The 14,510-nt window shown below is 37.5% G+C and overlaps 1 long non-coding RNA gene across 1 annotated transcript; it reads right to left on the bottom strand.

Annotated features, from left to right (window-relative positions):
* Positions 1 to 8,582: 8,582 nt before the first annotated feature.
* On the bottom strand, positions 8,583 to 9,614 carry LOC147543446 (uncharacterized). The gene is made up of 2 exons (XR_015223998.1): positions 9,364 to 9,614; positions 8,583 to 9,225 (listed from the first exon to the last, which is right to left on the bottom strand). It is a non-coding gene; the product is annotated as an uncharacterized LOC147543446 (long non-coding RNA).
* Between the last annotated feature and the right edge of the window lie 4,896 nt (positions 9,615 to 14,510).

Here is a 14,510-nt window from a genome sequence, read left to right as displayed (position 1 = left end):
ATGCACGAAGAATCTCAGTTGGTGGATCGGTCACATGGTCTGCCTGAAACAAATTCTGAAAAAAAGATGTTAGCTCTTTCGTTATGTCTTCTTCCTTTGTGAGTACATGGCCTGAGTTAGTTTTAAGTTGGTGAATTCTGTTTTTCTGCTTCCTCATTGACATGGCTAGGTGAAACGCTTTTGTATTCCTGTCCCCGTTGTGGGCCCATTTGGATTTAGCTCTTTGTTCCGCTTTAGTTCTCTGCACTTCCTCCAGGTGCAAAATTTCCTCTTGTAGATTGCTTTCAATTTGTAGCGTCGTATCTGTTGGTTGCAAAGATTGGATATCTGCAAGACGTTTTCGAAGGATGGTTAATCTATGTTTTAAAACCCCAAAAGCTCGCTTACTCCACCTATGAATAGATGACTTAACATTCGCAGATTTCTCTAGAAAGTTTCCTGTACTAGAAGCCCAGTTATCAGTAAATGTAGTTGAATAGTCCGAGTGTTTGGTCCAAAATGCTTCGAAGTTATTAATCGTTTTCAAAGTGTTGCCTTGCACATTAAGTTTGAGCAGAATAGGTGCGTGGTCGCTGTTATATCTAGGTAGATGGAACACTCCCGACTCCGGGAATCTAATTAACCAAGAAGTGTCACATAAGGCCCGGTCAAGCCTTTCTCTCGTGAGATGGTGGATGGCTTTACAGTTAGTCCAGGTGAAGGCTGGGCCATTAAAACCTAGGTCCAACAAGTTACTGTCTCTTATGAAGTTCTGGAAATTAGTCAAGAAAGGAATATTGGGGGAGCCCCCCCATTTATCTGTTCTAGAGCTCATCGCGTTAAGGTCACCGATACAACAGACCGGGTTGGTCACTGATCTAATTTTGAGAGAGAGGTCCGACCAAAATTGCTGTCTATCTTGGACCCTGGGGGGTCCATAGATACAAAATATATCCCAAGGGTCAGAATCAAAGTGCGAGTAAACAGAGACATGAATATAATTAACCGAGGCCGAATTTACATTTACTACTAATTCATCCGACCAGTGAAGTAACAGACCCCCACTTCTACCAGTGGAGGGTACTACTACATAATTACTTAGATTAAACTTAGAAAAACAAGGGAAAACAACATAATTAGATATTCTAGTTTCGGAGAGAAAAACTAGCTGTGGTTTAATCGCTCCTAGGAACTGAGAGAGAGTCTCTTTTGTCGGGGCGTTCCCTAGACCCCGACAATTCCACGCAAATAGATTCATAATTCCCCCGGCATTTGGGTTGCCGGTACCCGTTCCTCTGTTTCTGTTGACATCTGTCTAGCTGTTCTTTTATAATGCTTCTTTACTCGATCATCCTGTTGGCCTTGAAGAGTTATTGGTTGGATTTGTGGATCTGCCAGAACCGCATAATGGGTGATTTGCTGGGTTGGGTCATTGCCGTTGGATTGTTCACCTCCTACCTTGACTGAAGTAACACCTGCTGTAGTCTGCACCTTGCTGCGTTTCACCTGTGACAAACTGGACAAAAGCTCACCGAAGTTAGTCTGAATGGTAGGTATAGGCCCCGAATGATTGAGGCCCTCCTTGTTAGTTGCTGTGTCGGAATTCTCGATGGAATCAAGGGAGAGTCTCTCGAACCCGAGAGAACCCAACTCTCTCCCTATGGTTCTAACATTGAGTGGAACCTTAAACGTATCTTTGTATTTTGGTTCCATGGCTTTCATGACCAATTGAGTTTGTTCTACCGATAGCCGTTGTTTCAAGAGATCTCCAAAAGCAAGCATGGTGGGACAAAACTTGATTGTGTGACCTAAGTAGCCACAAGATTGACAGAAACGGGGAAGTTTTTCCACCCGAATCTCTATAGCCAATAACTTGGTATTAGAGATTTTCAGGTAGACTCTTTGTGGCATTGATTTGTTAAGAGAGAATTCAATTTTTGCCCTGCCGAAAAGACTCCACTTTACCGCATCCTCCTGTGTAGTTGGTAAGAAGTTACCTAGCGCCGCCGCACACCTGTTCACCGTGTCCTGGTTAAGAAGTCCCAAAGGTATCCCATGGAATTGAGTCCAGAACCACGCCGTATCAAACTTCAAGTCCCCTGGAGCACAATCGCTCTTGCAGGGTTGCAGGATCATAAGTTCCTCCTGGAGCACCCAAGGAGAACTTTCCAATGCTAATTCTAATTCAGTAGCTGTGATGAAACGGATAATGAATACGTTCTCCTTGATCTCAGTAATCACGAACTTATTGGGTCCGTGGATGACTCTGGCCAGTCGCATCATAGCCTGTCCTATTTCCACCTTCTTTGTACTTTGAATCCATACTACCCCTGTTTTGATGATGTCGTGATCCGGAGTTGTGTTGTCTGCCAGTTCCACCATCGCCGGGGTTTCTTCAGGCCCTGTGAGTGCCTGAATTTGTTGGAGGAACTGAGTGTTTGAATCTTCCATGGTGAATGTTCAAAAAGAGAAGCAAAGAAAAATTAATTAAAGACAAGTCAATTATCCTTCTATGTTGTCAACACATGTCTTTTCCAAGTTGTCACTTTAAATATATTTATGAATCATTTTCAAATATTTACTTTTTGACATTTTCAAAACCTAATCAAATTTAAACATCTCTGTTTACTTTAGGGGGGGTAGTGGAGCGGGACTTTCACAGACTTTCATAGACAAAATGTCCCGTAGACATTTCAAGACATTTCAAATGAGTTATTATAGACAACATGTGTTCATAGACATTTTCAAGACATTGAGAGTTTGTAGACAAAATGTCTTTATAGACATTTCAAGACATTTGATCCATAGACAAAATGTCCTGGGGACATTTTAAGATCTTGAGTCCATTGACAAAATGTGTAATGCATATTATATTTGTGCTAATCAAAAATATATTTTTCGACTTTTGTAGACATCTGTGAATATTTGTGGACATTGATGGACATTTGGTAGACATTTATTATTTTAATATTATTATTATTATTTAATCACATGAAATAATATATTAATACTAACAATTCAAAAATATATTTTTCGACTTTCGTAAACATCTGTGAATATTTGTGGACATTTGGTAGATATTTATTATTTTAATATTATTATTATTTTTTAATTACATGAAATAATATATTTATACTAACATTTCAAAAATATATTTTTCGACTTTCGTAGACATCTGTAAATATTGTGGACATTGATGGACATTTGGTAGACATTTACTATTTTAATATTATTATTATTGTTTAATCACATGAAATAATATGTTTATACTAACATTTCAAAAATATATTTTTCGACTTTCGTAGACATCTGTGAATATTTGTGGACATTGATGGACATTTGGTAGACATTTATTATTTTAATATTATTATTATTGTTTAATCACATGAAATAATATATTTATACTAACATTTCAAAAATATATTTTTCGACTTTCGTAAACATCTGTGAATATTTGTGGACATTGATGGACATTTGGTAGACATTTATTATTTTAATATTATTATTGTTGTTTGATCACATGATGGACTTCAAATGTCTCTTGTTTTTTGAAAGACATTTTGGCTTCCAAATTTGTCCCAAATCCTTCACAAATTCATCAAACTATGAAGTCCACCAAAGTCTGGGACATATTTTGTCTACAATCGAATGCCTCGGACTTTCATAGACTCTCAAATGTCTGGATTTGAATGCCTCAGACTTTCGTGGACTCTCAAATGTCTGGATTTGAATGCCTCAGACTTTCGTGGACTCTCAAATGTCTGGATTTGAATGCCTCAGACTTTCGCGGACTCTCAAGAGTCCGCGAAAGTCTTGCTCCACTACCCCCCCCCCCCCCCCCCCCTTAACTTCTTCATCTTCCTCTCCATTAACAACTTCTTCATGAGAAGAGCAAAAAACCAAGGCATGACTGGTGGTGATGAAAAACGACTAGTGACGGTAAGTAGAAAACTAAAGTTACTACATGCTTTTTCTTTTTCCCTCCTTTTAACGACTTTGATTTCTAGTTTCTCCCACGAGATTTGTCAAATTTGTGATGAAAAATCGCATTACAGGTCGGACTACCCACGGATTTACACTCCCTGCAAAGCTCCAAAATGTATAGGCATTAGATATTTGTCTGCTGTAAGAAAGAAAGAGGGTAAAGTGCAAAAATATATAGCTTGCCATTTTAGTCTAAACATGCCCAACTTCTAGTGGCTTGATGAAGTGCAACACAAAGTTAAAATTGGATCAAGTATCTCAAAATCTTCATCGACTTCAGCAGATGGATCAAGTGCTTCAAACGTGTTGCCAAAACCTTGCTCCGATCGCAGTATGCTTGTCCTTAGACTAAGGTATGCCCATGGTCGAATACCCCTTGTCTGAAGCCACATTGTACCGGGGGTCGGAGAAGAAGTAGGTAAAGTAAATGGAGAGGTTTAAGTTTGATTAGGTTTGAAATGACAAAAAGTAAATCTTGAAAAATGATTTGAAAAGATTTGAAGTGACAACTTGAAAGGAATGAGCTCACAACACAGAATGGTAATTTGAAAATAAAAAATCTGACGTTAACAGCTTTGTGGCCGAGAAAGAAGAAAAATGGATTATATGAGAATTTTTGAAACTAGAGGGCCAGGAGGGAAGCTAGTCATACACTTGGGGGCCATTTGAGAAATAACTCTTAACCTTTAACTAATTAAGATATGATCTATTTGTATGAGATTGTGAATAAGTAACAACATAGAGCTGAAGTGACAACTTGAAAGGAGTGAGCTTACAACACAGAATGGTAATTTGAAAATAAAAAATCTGACGTTAACAGCTTTGTGGCCGAGAAAGAAGAAAAATGGATTATATGAGAATTTTTGAAACTAGAGGGCCAGGAGGGAAGCTAGTTATACACTCGGGAGCCATTTGAGAAATAACCCTTCACCTTTAACTAAGATATCCATTTGTATGAGATTGTGAATAACTAACAGCATAGAGCTCAAAATCATCCAATTGTCTATTTCATTATAAGGAGGAAAATTTAAAAACCCAAAATTTGGGGTATAATAGGAAAAGAAGGCCAAATCTAAAAAATATGGTATTTGAAATAAAAAACATTTTATGAAAGAACAATTTACCCTCGAAATCAACGTGAAATACATTTTTGAAAATTTATGAACAAAACTTAATTTGCTCTCAACAATTTTGTAAATTTCTGAACAAGTTCGTTTTTTCTCAAAAATTATTTTGCAAAAATCTTTCGCATGTTGTCTTTTGCATTTGACAAACACAGATTAACACTAACATTTTGGCTAAAGTATTTTTGAATTTGTCTAGTAAAAAAAAAATGGTTTTCGCATTTTTTGTTTTTCTCTTGACAGAAACATTTAGACTAATGAATTTTTTTATTTGTCTTTTGCAAAAATTAAAATGTTATGCATATTATTCTTTGTAGACAAACCCATTAAGAGACAAACAATATTTTGGCTAATGCATTGTGTATGTTGTTTACAACATAATTATGTATGTTAGTCTGTTGTTTACAACATAATTATGTATGTTTTCAACATTTTATAACAAGTCAAGACATTATTGCATATGTTGTAAACAGTTTATAACAACACAATTATATATGTTGTGAACAACTTATAACAAAAATATGATTGTCTTGTTAACAACATAGTTATATATGTTGTCAACAATTTAAAAAGTGTTAAAAATGAGTTTTTGTTTACATTATTATTTTTTGATGGGTTTTTTTTCCTACCGGGTGGGTAGGGGCGGGTCTCGGGTTTCCGAGCCGTTTTCCCAGCCCTAACTAAGTCTATCTAAACTATAAGGGTTCGTTTGATACGTGTGAAAATCATTTTTTTTTCTGATAGGAAAGAAAACCATTTTTTCTGATGGGAAAGAAAACTATTTTTTTCTGATGGGAAAGAAAACTATATTTTCATGTTAATTGAGTTTTTTAAGTGTTTGATTGGGCAGTAAGAAAATAGTCTGTGCCTTTAGAAAATGTTACCATAAGTTGGGCTTTTATGTGGTGCCTTCATAATTTTTTTCTCTTCATGTCACCTTCTCCACTCATAGGCCCAGATCGGTTAGCAAATTGAGAAATGGCCACCTCACTTCCCCTCCCAAAATCGATTCAGAGTTCCATAGTCTGCTGCAATTAGGGTTTCAAATTCATGGATTTTGCTCAAACAAATTCATCCAAAAATAGGTTTGCAATAGCAACTCAACCACATCAAGCAAAATCATTCTCTCTTCCCTATGCAATTCGATGGGTACTGCACGATAGCTACATGGATCAAACTCATTACTACTCATTTCAATCTCATGTTTGCTTCATGAACCAAACTCATAGAAAAGGTTGTTGTTTCATGTGAGGAATCAGAGAGAGAGAGAGAAAACGAGAGAAAATCTGATCTTTGTCTTCAATCTCTGTCTATTGGTAAATGGATGTTGATGGTGGTGGTTACTAGGGTTTCTGAGATTGAGAAAGAAAATAGAGATGGTAGAGAGAGATAGAGTTTATGAGATTGAGAGAGATCAAAAGAGAGCAAGAAGTTTAAATCGGTTGAAAGAGATCAAAAGAGATATTAATTGGTTGTTAAAGTTCGTGATAATGAAGCTTCAACTTCCGTTCCTGGAATATGGGTTTTCATAGTCAACAGTTGGCTTCAAGCTAATAGATTTAGGTGAATAAATTGTGTGAATCGATCTACATCAATTGGGGAGTTCAGAGATCTCATTAGGGTTCAATTTCGACTTTTAACAAATAGTTCAAAGGAGTTCGAATTTCAAATTTTGAGAGTCATTAGTTTGAATCTCTCATCGCCATTAGTTTCAAGATCTCATAGTAGAGGGATTTGAGAGAGAGAAAAGTCTAAAACTGAGAGAGATGGAGGGAGAGATACGGGTGGAGAGAGAGCGCGTTAGTGGAGAGAGAGCGTGAGAAATGGCTTTTCACATGTGGAGGGTGAGAAAAAGTTTCAGCCTTTTTTTCCCACCTTTTTTTCTCACGAAAAGTGATTTCACACTCTTTTTTGTCCAATCAAACACCAGAAAATCTATTTTCGTACGAAAACGACTTTCTCACTTCTATTTTCACACGTATCAAACGGACCCTAAAATCTATAACAAGATTATCTTATGATTATCTAACTTGGACCAAGTATGTGGGTCGGTTGGTGTAGAGCTCAGGCCTGTTGGGTCATGGATCCCAGTGGATCCTAATAATTTCAACAACAAAATCTTTTCTCCTCAAAATAGTGAGTAAACGTGGGAGCTAAACTACAAGGGGTTGTAACATACTCTTAGTATACCTAAAGCAAAAAATGTGATTATCCCATCAAGAGTTTTTGTTGATACTAAACGACCTTGAGATCACAATATCTCAAGGGTACATTACTCTGCCACGTGTCATAAAGACCTGTGGATCAAACTATTGATTTGACCCACTGACCACAGCTAATGAAGTCATTAGCATTTCCCAAGTCAAGCAAAAAGAGACAAAACATCAAAAGAAAGACTGGAACTTGGCCAAGGCGGCAAAAGACTAACCCATACAAGAGACAACAATATGACCAGTGACATACACTATGTTTTTGACTCTTCTTCACAACCCATCTATAAATTTAGTGAACCCCCTTCTTCACTTCTCATCCCACAAATTCACATAATCATATACTCTAACCTCCTTCAACCCTTTGCTTATTCCTTTCCAAAAACCCATTTTCATAACAAAGATGAGTACTGCCACTTTTTACTTGGCCTTACTAGCCGTCCTTGCGGTTCTCCTGATGAGCCAAGCTCCTGTAACAACAGCTGCGAACTGCCAGCCGACGGAGCTTTCATCGTGCCTCGGTTCGATCATATCGTCGGCTCCCCCCTCTGCACAATGTTGCAATAAGTTGAGAGGACAAGCACCATGCCTTTGCGGCTACATCAGAAACCCTAACTTGTCCAAATATCTGAACAATCCAAATGCTAGAAAAGTTGCAAGAACATGTGGTGTGTCAATCCCAAATTGCTAGACTTACTTGGTGCTATCTCATGACTGGATGTTACTTGCTATAGTGATGATGCCACTGCCAACTTTATGTGTTGGTTTATGAAAATAAATAGATCCGGTGTGTTTGGTATGGCTTACTAGTATGTGTCTTTTATCTTTAATTATCTTTTTTTCCCTACATGGCTAGTAGTATGTACTGGTTTTACTAGTTGTTCAAGTGTACTTTCATATTTACTGAATAAAAATAAGGTTATTTGCTAAATGGTCCCCTACTTTATGGCTAGCTTCCCGCATAGCCCCCTAATTTATCGAAAATATTCAGATGACACCCTTTTTCCGTTATCATTACATGTCCGTTAAAGACAATTTCCTTCTCCCAAAACTACCCTTCAGCGTTGTCATTTCACCCTCGTCCATCTCATCACCTCTCTCTGCCCCGTCATCCCTCTGGCACGTCATCATCATCTCCAATAAAGTCGTCGGTGGACCAAAATTCCCGGCGACATTCCTACTTAAAAAAAACAATTTTTTCTCTCTTCTTCTCCTTCCTTCTTCTTCTCTTCTCTCTTCTTCTCTTCTCTCTTACCAGGCCACCACCAGATAATTAATTATCTTCTTCTTCTTCTTCTTCTTCTTCTTCTTCTTCTTCTTCGTTTCATCTTCTTCTTTGGAATCAGAATATTTCAACTTTCTCTCTCTAAATTAATATACTGTCTTGAATTATGCAACTTCTACTGGAGAAATGCAATTTAGAAATGTTTCTCTTCAAGAAATTCAAAATAATCAACAACAGATCCAAAATCATCAAACTAAACAAAAAATTCAAGGTTCTTCATTTGATCATCAAACTCATGATGATTTTCTAGATCAAATGCTTTCTTGAATTCTTGCTTCTTTGTCTGAACTTAAATCTCCTTGGGATCTTCACCTCAAAACGCTAATGGGAACACTTCATCTGCTAGCCACAACAACAGTGATAATCATCACAAGCTTTTTAATATACCAATTGGTGGGAATAAATCAATAGATTTATCTGAAGATCCATCATGTTCTCAACCGGATAGTCTTCAGTATCCTTGTGATGAATCTACTATACCTTCTTCTCGTCTCCGGCAACATCGGATAAGTGGAAATTCACCGAAATTTATGGTTCTTCAACAACAATTACTCATTTCTGATGCTTCCGGTGGTGGAATGGCTAGATCACCGTCGTCTACTTCAGTTATTGACGGCGATTCAATTAGGGGTTTAGAAGGATACTACAACGAGCAAAACAATGATTCAATTTGAAGATTACGAAAGGTGTAATACAACAAACAAATTTGGTGTTCAGAAGGATACTACAGCGAACAAATTTAGGGACAGAAAGTGAGAAAGGGGAGAAATAGAGGGTTTACTTTTCCTGCTAATACAGAAGCTTCAACAGCTCTGGTTTAATTATGTAATGGCGATGGCAAGTTTTAGCAAAACGAAAGGCTTTTCTTCTCTCTAGAAATCTCTGTAACTCATCTGATGTTCTTAGGTATTCACTTTCTCTCTCTACTTTTTCAAGACATTTTTCATCTGGATCGGAAGAAAACAATGTAGTCGTGATTAGGAGTTTTTGTTTATTTTTTATGTGTAGATCTGATTTTTCTAAGCAATTGCTTTAGAGCAACTCCAACGTGGGGCTCGGGCTCCCAATTTTGGGAGCCCCTGAATTTTGGGAGCCCCGGGGCTTAGAGCAACTCCAACGTTGGGCTCCCAAGAGGGGCTCCCAAATCCAAAATATGCACATGTGTGGGGTGTATGTGTGTGAGGGTTTTGTTTTAAATTTTGGCTCTAATATATTAAATTTCAAATTTTAAAAAAAATGGGGGGAATTTGAATTTCAAATTTTAAAATTTTGGGGGGAATTTGAATTTCGAATTTTCCAAAAAATTGGGGGGGAATTTGAATTTCGATTTTTTTTTACTTTTTGTTCACCTATAAATACAATCACTTATCCATTAAGTTTTCTACATCTTGTTTCTATATTCTCTACATTTTCCTTCTACATTCTTTCCATCTTCTCTCTCCCTTCAATGGATGATAATTTTGAGTTAACAAATATGATCATTCAACAAGAGTTAGAAGATAGGGAAGAAGATGAATTTTTATTTGGATTGTGTCTATCAGAGTTACAGGAAAGGGAAAGGGATCAACGACCACGTTCCCGTCATGTTGGTTCTGTTCCGGGTCATCGTACGATAAATCGTAACAGGAAAGATGGTCATGAACGACTGATGCGTGACTATTTTGTTGAGAATCCAATTTATGATGCTGCTACATTCCGAAATCGATATCGCATGAGTCGTGATTTATTTCTTCACATCCTCAATACGTTGGTTGCTCATAATCACTATTTTGCACAAGAGGCAGACGCCTTCGGCAAAATGGGTTTATCGCCACATCAAAAGATAACTGCGGCTATGAGAATGCTTGCTTATGCGACACCAGCAGATGCAATTGACGAATACCTTCGACTTGGAAAGACGACTACAATCGATTCACTACGACAATTTGTATCAACGATCGTCAATGTGTTTGGTCCTCGTTACTTAAGGTCTCCTAATGAATCTGATATTTGTAGGCTTTTAACACTTGGTGAAAAACAAGGATTTCCTGGAATGCTCGGTAGTATAGATTGTATGCATTGGCGATGGAAAAATTGTCCGACCTCATGGCACGGACAGTATACTGGCCATTGTCATAATCCAACAGTCATACTAGAAGCTGTTGCATCGTCGGATCTTTGGATTTGGCATGCATTTTTTGGGTTGCCTGGATCATTGAATGACATCAATGTGTTGGAGCGTTCTCCGGTGTTCGATGCAATTGCCACAGGTAAGGCTCCAACTGTTAATTTTGAGATTAATGGTAAGCATTATGATACGGGTTATTATCTCGCTGATGGGATATATCCACAATGGGGTTGTTTTGTTAAAAGCATACAAAATCCGTTTACTCCACAAGAACAATATTTTACGAGACGTCAAGAATCGGTAAGAAAAGATGTTGAACGAGCCTTTGGTGTATTGCAAGCTCGATTTGCTATCATCCGAGAACCGGCACGTCTTTGGGATGTAGAAACACTAGGTGATATCATGAAGACATGTATTATATTGCATAACATGATAATCGAAGATGAAGGACCTAATGCGACTAATGATTTTGACGGAAGTATTCCAGAAGAAGTGGTTGTTGGGGGAAATGAAGAAATGTTTAATCGTCTTGGTCGAGTGACAAGCAAAGATTTGCATACACGATTAAGGGCAGATCTTGTACAACACGTGTGGAATACTAAAGATCGCAACGACTAAACGGAACTATTTCCGTTATTATGTATTTCGATTATGTGTTTGTAGGGAGTTATTATGTATTTCGATTATGTGTTTGTAGGGAGTTATTATGTATTTCGATTATGTATTTGGTTTTCAATCAATGAAGTGCTATTTAAAAAAAATACATAATTCCGGGTTTAATAAAAAACAACTAAAATTCATACATAACCAAAACAACTAAAATTCAAACATAATCAAAACAACTAAAATTCAAACATAATCAAAACAACTAAAATTCAAACATAATCAAAACAACTAACAAAGTCATACATAATCAAATCAACTAAAATTCATAGATTTTTCTTTTGCCAATTTGAGATCAACATCCTATGAAAAGCAAGTTGTTCGGGAGTCATGTTCGAAGTATCTTTGCCCGCCAAGTCTATCCCCATTTGCCACACTTTAGCGTCTACTTTTTTTTCTTCAATGGCTAATTCTTTTTCTTTCATTTCTAATTGTTTGTTTTGAAGTAGTCGATTTTCTTTTTGCGAAATAATGGCTTCATTGATAAGTATATCTCTACTATCTTGTTTCTCCATTTTCTCTTTCCACAATTCAAGCACCGCGGAAATTTCACTACCTTTGGATTTATCTCTAGCCTCCTTGCTTGCTTTTCTTCCAAGTGGTCTTTGTTGGGTTATTGAGGGAGATCCTTCGTCTTGGTCAAAAGAATTTTTTCTTTTGTGTGACGAAGATTGAGATAAATTTAATGACCATTTGGGATGGTCTTTCAAAATTGTATAACAATGTTCGAACCTAAAATCTTTGTTGCCGTTTTGTTTAAACATTGCCTTTGCGGATTTTATCTACAAAAATAAAATTTTAAAATTTCAAATATGTGTCAAAAATAAATCATAATGTTGTCAAAATGTAAAATAAGAGTAATTACCCGATCATTATCATTTTCTCCGCTTTTTGGGTTCCTTTCCAACAATGCCAAATACCCACAAAACTTCGCGCATTGCTTGTTAATTTCGCCCCAACGACATTTAAGACCTTTTGGTACACGATTTTGATTTGTACGTTCGTTGAAGTGTTCGGTAATTTTGCTCCAAAAAGTGCCCCCTCTTTGATCATTACCAATAATCGCATCGGTGGCACTATGCAAATAAGCATGAACGAGCACAATGTCATCATCATTAGTATAACGCTTACTAGAAACCGACGACATTGGTGTTTCATTACAATCAAGACTTTCTTCGACCCTTTCTTCCATCTCATCATTGGATAAATTAACTTCATCGACATAATTGAAATCGGAGTTCAACATTTCCACATAGCCTAAATTATGTAAATTGGCATTTGGATCCATTGAAAAAAAAAATTAATGGAGGAGAAATTGATAGAGAGAGAGAGGAGATGAAAATATGAAATAGATAGAGAGAGAGAGGAGATGAAAATATGAAATAGATAGAGAGAGAGATAAAATAGAGAGAGAGAAGGGGAATATGAAGAAAAATTGGGGTGGATCCCCTTTTAAAGGGGATCCACCCCAATATTCCCGTTGGGAGCTCCCAACTAGCCGTTGGGAGTTCCCAACGGGAAGATAATTGGGGCTGGGAGCCCCCAGCCCGGGCTCCCATTTGGGAGCCTGGGAGCTTGGGGCTCCCGGGTTGGAGCTCCCAGGCTGGGGGCTGGGGCTGGGGCTCCCAAATTCAAATTGGGAGCCCCAGCCCCATGCACGTTGGAGTCGCTCTTAGAGAGAGTGAGAAAAGAGATGAACGGAGGAGGGAGAAAAGGAGAATAAGAGAGAGAAAGTTTTTTTTTGTTTAAGTATGAAAGTCGTCGGCTGGTCGCTAGAAATTTTTGACGGCCGGCGACCTTAACGGAGAAGATGATGAGGTGGCAAGAGGGATGACGTGGCAAAAAGAGGTGGTGAGATGGAGGAGAGAGAGACGACAACGCAGAAGGGTAGTTTTGGGAGAAAGAAATCTGACTTTAACGGACATGTGACGGTAACGAAAAAAGGGGACCATCTATGTATTTTCGATAAAGTAAGGGGCTACGCGGGAAGCTGGTCATAAAGTAGTGGGTCATTTGGGAAAACCCATAAAAATATCATGTTATCATAAGGAACATCATTTATTTTGGTATTTAATGCTTGGGTCTTTTAGTTCTTTATGTTAAGCTGTCCATTATCCCTACCAAAATGATTTTTATGGTTATCTTTCTTTGTCGGGGTTGGATGGTCCTCTTCAAGGGGAGACTCAGTATCTATTGGAATAGTCAATCCTTGAAAGTCTAGGCTTGTGGGAGCATTCAATTGAAAGCACTTTCGCGAACGTTGGGAGTATTCAAGCACAAACATTTCAAAGTCCCTGAATGTTTGTGTCGTGACAAGTTGTCCACCGAATTGGTGGGCTTAAGTATTTGGTCTAAGAAAGATAAAAAAAATTATGTTTCAAAGTGTGTGAATATTTAACTTACCAAAAAAAAAGTCTGTGAATATTTGTGTCGTTCAATTTGTCACAAAATGTCCGCCGACGTTAGTGGACTTGTACTTTTGGTCCAAGAAAGAGAAAACAATTGTGTTTAATCTTACCCGAGCTCAGAGGAAGACTTTTGGTGAGAGAAAGTTTTCAAATCTACCATGGAGTGTAAGATTTAATTCTTTTTCTTATTTTGAGGGTTTATGGAGATGCTTTTACTTTAATTCTTGAGGGGCCACGACAGATTTTATTTATTTTTTTTGTTGACAATTAATATTTCAAGAAGGGTGCTTCTAAAGGCACCTGACCAAACAGCTGTTAGCATCCATCTCTGTTAGCACCAGGCCCAACCGCTCTATTCTCTGTTGGCACCAATCAAGTATGTAGGCACCGGTCAACCCTAACCCCTCCATCCATCTCTCTTTCCTAAATTTATATTCTCTCTCTCTCTCTCTCCTCTGATCCTCTCCCTACGTAAGTAGCTATCTTTGTTTTATTTCTTTTCTTTCTCCCACAAGAAGAAGAAGAAGGAGAAGGAGCCGAAACAGATTTCATTACTACTTCAAAAACCACCACCTCTTTCTTCATTACCACCAACATCAGCCATCAAGTATTATAAACATTCTCCAAAAAACATTCTCTCTTGATCTTTTTTCTTCGTTGTTTTTTTATTTTCCTCTGTTAATGTTCTTCAACCAAAGGAAATTCTCTCTTTTAATTTACACTTCTTAGCATTCTTTTGTTTCTTGGTAC

The sequence above is a fragment of the Eschscholzia californica genome, unplaced genomic scaffold (genome assembly GCF_041429995.1).
Source record: "Eschscholzia californica isolate CP2 unplaced genomic scaffold, dmEscCali1.0.p SCAF_4, whole genome shotgun sequence".
Lineage (NCBI taxonomy): Eukaryota > Viridiplantae > Streptophyta > Magnoliopsida > Ranunculales > Papaveraceae > Eschscholzia > Eschscholzia californica.
Note: the sequence above shows the minus strand (reverse complement) of the source record. Positions and strands in the feature narration are given on the sequence as shown.